This window comes from Amphiura filiformis, chromosome 9 (genome assembly GCF_039555335.1).
Source record: "Amphiura filiformis chromosome 9, Afil_fr2py, whole genome shotgun sequence".
NCBI lineage: Eukaryota > Metazoa > Echinodermata > Ophiuroidea > Amphilepidida > Amphiuridae > Amphiura > Amphiura filiformis.
The window spans coordinates 25,073,268-25,080,674 of record NC_092636.1 but is presented as its reverse complement, the minus strand read 5'-3'; positions in this window follow the sequence as shown (position 1 = coordinate 25,080,674).

Genomic DNA, 7,407 nt, shown 5'->3' with positions numbered 1-7,407 from the left:
TGCCATGCCTGTAACCCCGCCGATTGTGCCTGTACGAGATTCTGCTTCAATGCTACCCTCACAGCTTGTCACTAAGGTAGAGAAGGTGGGTTTGTCAGCGGCTGCTGCATGTCGCTTTTGCACTTACTATGTAAATAAATTGCACTGTTGCTTTCTTAATTCTTAATGCTATCTTCCTCAAGTTCCTATTTCTAACTTCTTTTTCCTATTAATTCTTAACCAAAAAAAAAAAAATAATAATATAAATGTAACATAGGTGTAGTTGATTACTAGATCCAGCATCGCTAAGACTTTAAACTTGTCGAGTACTTTAATCGCAGAGTTTGTATCAAAATCCTATACAGATTTTGAATTTAGGAAAGCTTTGAACACTTAACAGTGGATTTTAAATATTTTTAAATTTTAATTTGATCTTTGGCAAGGCAATCATGTGAACAATTAAGTAATTCACAAATTCTTGGGGGGGGGGGAATTAATCTAATGCAAACAATCAATCATACCAAACTGCCCCAATAATCTAATTACAAACTGAACATAAAAATATTTTTGATTGTTGCCATGTTTCAAATGTTAACAAAGTTCACACTGAACTAACTTGACTACTTGTCCTTGCACTGATCAAAAGTCAGTTACCAGATTAAGACATTTTTTGATTATCAAGGTATATAATTCTTTTGCATGATGCATCCAATTCTTGGTGCAGGAAATACAAATTGTGTTTCATAAATGCAATGCTTTATTTATTGTTTTGGTGGAAGTGGCATGATGCAAAATATGAATGCACTTTTTGCATGATTGTTGGCTGAACTGAAAGCTATAAAAATGGCTGTCAAAATGGCTGTGTGGAAATGATGCTTTAGGAGCAGAATTCCTCTCCCTTCCCAAAGCTACTACTTCCAGTCCACTACATTCAAAGTATGTTCACTTGACTATATCATTGGACCTCGTTCCTTGAGAAGTAGTTATATTACAATGATATACATATAAAATCTTGAAATAAAAAGCACAATTTAATTTACAAGATGCATTCAGTACATAATTATGCAGTACCTGCTGATTGGATGTATGTGCATGCAAACCCTTGAGGATTCATGCTTTTTACATAAGGAAACAATGGTTCAATTTTGAGAACAAAGTGTTATAAAAATAGGCCCTTACATGCAGAGTTAAGTCACAAAACTGTACAACCACCACCCCAGCACAGACACCCCGCCCACTTGCTTTTACTTTAGGAAGCAATGTTTCAGACCAGAGAAAAATGTGTTGTGAAACAGATGCATAGTGATGTCACAAAATTTTACAGCCACCCACAACACAGACATCACTGCCCACACCCTCACCCCCCACACACCTACTCGTATTCACCTGCAGCTGTAGGCATTTGAATATTTAAAACAGGCAACCAAGGACTAACATATCACATTGAAACTGGACTTTTGTGTATAAAATCAGACAATTGGTCCTCGAATGGGGGCCTAATAGGCTGAATATTTATGAGCTTACAAAAGTCCATGATTGCTGGTGAATACGGATGCGCACAGAAGTACACAATGAAGATAATTATGGTGAAAAAAGCAGTGCACTTTAGCTAAGTACCATATTCATTCCAGGGTGCTTAGTCGTTTTGGGTTGCATACGTAAAACAATGGCCCAAATTATTCATCCATCATTACCAGTGTGCCACATGTTTCAGACCAAGATTCAGATTTGCATGGCAGATAATAATATCACAGTTTGCCTGTTGTAAAGTCACTGGGTGGGCACTTATAGGGGCATGAGCGTTTAATGGAACGAATATGGTACTTCCCAAAGCGTCCTCTTTATTTAATATCTTGGAGCAATTGGCGTTGTCCCAATAAGCAATTACAGCTGTTACCATGGCTGTTCAGGGTTACGTGTCATGCATCAAGGGTGATGTGTATGTATGCAATCATGTTTGCGTTGAGGATTACGTGCCATGCATCAACAGTGATGTGCATGTATGCAATCATGTTTGACTGCTTTACCTGTTTGGGCTATTCCAGTTGAAATCCATACACCCCCTATAGAAGACACAACCTTAATCTCCCACACAGGGTGTGTGGATTTCAAATGGAGCTGCCTGAATGATTGACTCCAACTGAAATCTACACCCCTGTGTGAAAGATAAAGGTTGACTTCCAGGGGGTGTATGGATTTCAACTGGAATTGCCCATTTCTAATGTGCCATGTGCAGGCTTAGGGCATACATTCTTTGCTTGAAGTATGTCTACGAAATCTGAACAATTGTAAAAATACTTGTAGTATATTTCATCAGCAGTTTATAGAAATTAAGGCAAGACATATCTTCAGTGTATTTTAAAGAAATAAGATTTGTGAAAACTTTCTCCTAGTTTTCCCCCTGAATAGAGATTAATAAAATTAAAGAAGAAAATATAGTAGGAGGATACAAATTTTAATGTTTGGGAAGCCAACAGGCAGACATTGTTTTAAGTTTATCATTTTCATAAATGAGTATAAACATTCATTATTCAAGAAATATGGTTTGCTGCAGTAACAAACATTTGAAATGTACTATGTAGAGTATTATTTACTTCAGTGAAGAAATATAAGACTGGGAAGTGTCTTGTCTATACTAGTTCTCTTTGGTGGTCATAAAAATGGTTAAATGATACATTGAGTTGCACTACATCAACTTTAATATCATTTGCATCATACCAGCACTTTTTACATTGCAAATGTTTCAGAAACAGATCTTGAAATCAGCTTTCATATGTAGCATTTGATCACCAGTTGTACAGAAATTTGGGCTTTTACATTTAAAATCCACACTACCCCTGTGGAAGATTTTGGAAATATCTTCCAAAGAGGGAGTACGAATATCAAATGGAATTAGCACATTAACCAATTTTATTTGAAACCTGCCCTCCCTCTGTGGACGATTCAGGTTGAATCTTCCTCAAAGGGTGTATGATATTCAAATAGAGCTGCCTAATGTGTTCATTCCATTTGAAATTCATACTCCTTCTGTGGAAGGTATTTCCCAAATCTTGCACAGGGGTAGTGTGGAATTTAAATGGAATAGCCCAATATGTATGGATGGATTTAGGTCATGATATTGTAGTTTCAAAATAATTTCATCATTTCCAATAAATGTTTTCAACATTCTTTTGACAGAGAGAGAAGAGAGACAAGAAGGCTAAGCGAGTGCCTCGTCCAACGCAACTTCCAAATGAGGAAGCAGCGGGTAACCCAGTAACCCAAGTACGAACCAACTCTTTACCCGAGAACCAGGCCTTGGAAGATTCACAGCAACGACGTAGATCGCAAAACCTAGACGGAGCTACGACACAGGGTGCTACAAGCGAGGGCGCTAGCCCACCAGCTGCTGAAGAAGGAGCAGTGGGTGGTGCTGTTAATGGTGCTATTGGAGTTACGGAAAGAAGAGAGAAACCACCCAAAACAACTCCCCTCATCAGGGAAAGGTAACACTCATAGATTAAAGAGCTACAGATAGTGCACCAACAGACAAAGTCCCTGTGCTTTGTATGCACTAAGAATGCTTACATATTCATGAGGGCTGATTGTTGATTGACCTAGTCTTAACAAAAGTGTTGTGTGCTTTTGCATTTATGTAAAAGATGCAAGAAATATGCAGTATGGGCGTAGCAGTTATGTACGATTGGCCCTTATTAGCAATTTATGCAGGGACTTTGTCAGTTGGTGAATCATCTAGTTTTTATTAGTCTATGGTAAATTAATGCATTGGGTGTCAATGTTTCATAGCTTTTCATGAGGTGATTCAAATGGCTAATTGGAATCCTACTTCTGTGTTTTTGATAGGTGCGCAAAAAAGCTACAGACTGTGGGCTGATGTTTAAGTAATCCATGGGTGTGAAGTTGTTAAAATTATTTTTAGTTGGATTGTGTCATTGAGTATAAGGTGTGGTTTATGGCTTAAGCTGAATTTATTCTCCATCGCTGAGCGACGAGGGATTGGTATTTGGCCAATGAGGTAGCGCGCTTTTCCCAACGCATCAAAAAGTGCGCTACCACATTGGATAGAAACCAATCACTCGTCGCACAGCGATGGGAGTATAAATTCAGCTTTATGTCCTGGATAGACAAAAGCACAGACTGGATATTGGAAACTAGGGATCTGGAATAGTGTTACAAACTAACATTAGAGTGCGAAGGCTTAAATATGTAGGCCACATTTGAGGAAAGATGACTAAAAATTACTTTCCACTCTAGATATTTCATTATCACCGTAAATACTTTAAAAACGTTGAGTTGAATTTAAACTTTTATGCTTTCAATATCATAGAAATAATTTGCATTCATTTTGTTCAATTTTTCTTGTCTATACAGGTACAGGGTGGTGGTTCCCTACCCTCCACAGAGTGAAGCAGAGCTCGAACTCAAACTTGGCGATACCGTGTATGTGCACAACAAGCGATCCGATGGCTGGTTCAAGGGAACACAAGAACGGACGGGCAGAACCGGTCTATTCCCCAGTACTTTTGTGGAAAGTTTTTGAAATTTTTTTTTTCCATTTGATAGTTTGATTCATTTTTTTTACTTCAATCGAATATATATTTATATGTATATTATAAAATGATGTATGTCTGTCTAAAATAAGCTTTCTTTTGTGCTTGTAGCTGAAAGCAATATTGTTTAAAGATATATCAAATAAGCTTGTTTTATCAAGGTCAAGCATTTTCATCGTAATGAGTGTAGAAACTTTGGTGAGTTTAAGACTCGATTTCTACTAATGTTATATTTACTGTTCAAACTCACTTGATAATTGACAATTGCAGAACCATATTCCAAATGCAATGTTTGGGTTTATTTTGTTGTTTATTTCGTATTCGATATTCAATTGCAGAGAGAGTCAGCTCATTATGCCAAATTATGTTCATACATAGTAAGGGAAAGCTTCTAAACCCGACCACAGGCGCCCTGGCAGAACAGTGTTGTATACCCAATTGCTTGTTCTGCTAGAGCACCAGTGGGTGGGTTGAAAAGCCATCCGTAATATGATTTAGATCAAAAGACCCGTCTAATTTCTACCAGTAACTAATTCCAAAAAGCAATAAACTTTCCCGGACATATTTTGTAAATGTTATAGAATTTTGCCTCTAAATTGTACGAAGCACTGTATTCAATATTCTTTAAAAGCGAGCAAAATAGGATCATTCAAGTTTTGAATGATGTCATCTTTATGTATGAGGCCAAAGAAGGTGTTTTAAACAAGTTTGATTTCATCCATTTGGATTTTGGATCCATAACATAAATTGACATAACACAAAAGAATTTACAAAGCACTATCTTATTAAAGATCACCATGAGAGATGTTTGAAATACTTTCTGAAACATAAATCTTCTGCATATCAGCAAAGTCGATTGATATAAAATGTTACCTAAAGACTTGCCGGTGATGTGTGATGGATTTGGCCTTTATATAATATAATAAGTATTCGGGTATACCAGGGTAAGAAATGAAGTTTTACATTTCTCTATCTGTACTGTTATTTATATATTTAAACAAAATCCCAACCAGTATTCAAATAAGCAGATGTTTTCAGTTCAGTTGTTATCGTCATACAACTAGGCTGCAGGGCTCGGAATTTCAGGGAGGCCTTGGTGCCCCCAGATCTTTGTCAACTTCATCACCTGTTGGCCTTGGTGCCCCTCTTTGTCTTTGTCCAATGGCCTTGAAAATGGGTGTCCCAAAAAAATTAAAATTCAAGGCCTGCTAGGTTGGCAGTTTAGTTCTGAAGCTAGGCTCAAGTTTGAAGGACAACATAGTGCTTTAGTCATTTGCATGTAAAAGCATTGAGTTATATTTGTGTTACAAAGTGAATAATATGTGCAGGTAGTAAACACCAATAGAAAAGAATTTAAACTTTCATCTTTACTCGCCAATTGGTTTCAAAATCATCAGGGAGAGTGTAGATGCAAGTTTAAATCCTTTTGTACTTGCACATTTATGTTGTTCTGCTCTGTAAGAGTGTGGTTATTTTTACATTTTATGATGGTAATTTTAATCATTTTATGATTGAATATTGTAATGATGAAGAATGCATGAAAATTCCAGCATTGAACAATTGCAATCAGGTGATAATCATTAATGAGTATACAAAAAATAACCATAATTCTGCAATATTTTTGCACTACATTTTATATGGAAAAAAGCGCATTGTAACACAATATTACTTCAAGATGAAACCTGGCACAGGACCATTTCATCTGATCTTATTGCCCAAATGTAAGCTTTACAATCTAAAAAGCCAAATTACTTTTGGTGTAGTTTCGCGCAATGTCAAGCGTGTATATCAGACCTTGTTCGAATAATATGCTCTGGAAGCCTAGTAGTATGCACATTTTTGCAAAGGAAGTACAATCCCTTGTGGCTAACAACTGGACTATAAAAGCAGGTTTTTACCCATAATGCAAAAGCAACAGCTGGTATTCATAAAGGTGACTTCAGTCATGGACTCATATGCTTGGTCAACAGATTTTATAACATTAAATATTTTGAGAATAAAGGTATTGTTTTTAGCAGCTGTCATGCATCTATCATCTCATATAACACAGGCGACATCATTATTTTAAATAAAACAATGAGGCTGAAGGATGCACCAGAATGCCTTTATTCACATTCTTAAACACTTCAATTCAAATAAAATATTAATCATTAGTATACCAAATTGTGATCAAATTAAATCTTACATTTTTACAAGAATTTACCTAGGGGTAAGAATCGACCAGTCCCATTGTTGCTATGCACTTTGGATTGGTTCAATAGCTGTATGAGTATCGCGCGCTGACACACAAATGCTAAAGTTTGTGACGTTGTGTCATATCACACGGCTAAGAACCAATAATTCTGAAGGAACTCATTCATTCATTAAGTGTTTAAGAATGGGTTATATTAATAAACATGAAAATGTTTTAAAATGTTTTATTGTTGCAATGTTGCTGCAACACAATAATATACAGAACTATATCTGTTCCAAGTATATGTTGTCAGTAGAGTTCCTTTTGTGAGTACCAGCCAACATGTCTCTAAAATACGTAAAGTTCCCAATATTAATTGTATTCCTATATTTTATGTTCTGCATTCAGTAACATTAAGTACTCAACTTGTATTCTTTTTTGTAAGATAAAAACTAATTAACAACAACTAAAAGCTTTAATGAAACCAGAATATAATCATAACCAAACTCTCTAAATAAAAAAGTACTATTCCCATGTAAGTATTATATTAATAATTGAAAATTATGGGAGATGACATTTAAATGATTATTATACAGTAAGACCCTGTTTATTATACACATACTTGTATATCGGTGTCTGTTAACCCCCTTAGCACTACCTGCTGATCTAACATTGCCTCTGATTGGTCAATTACATGATAGCATC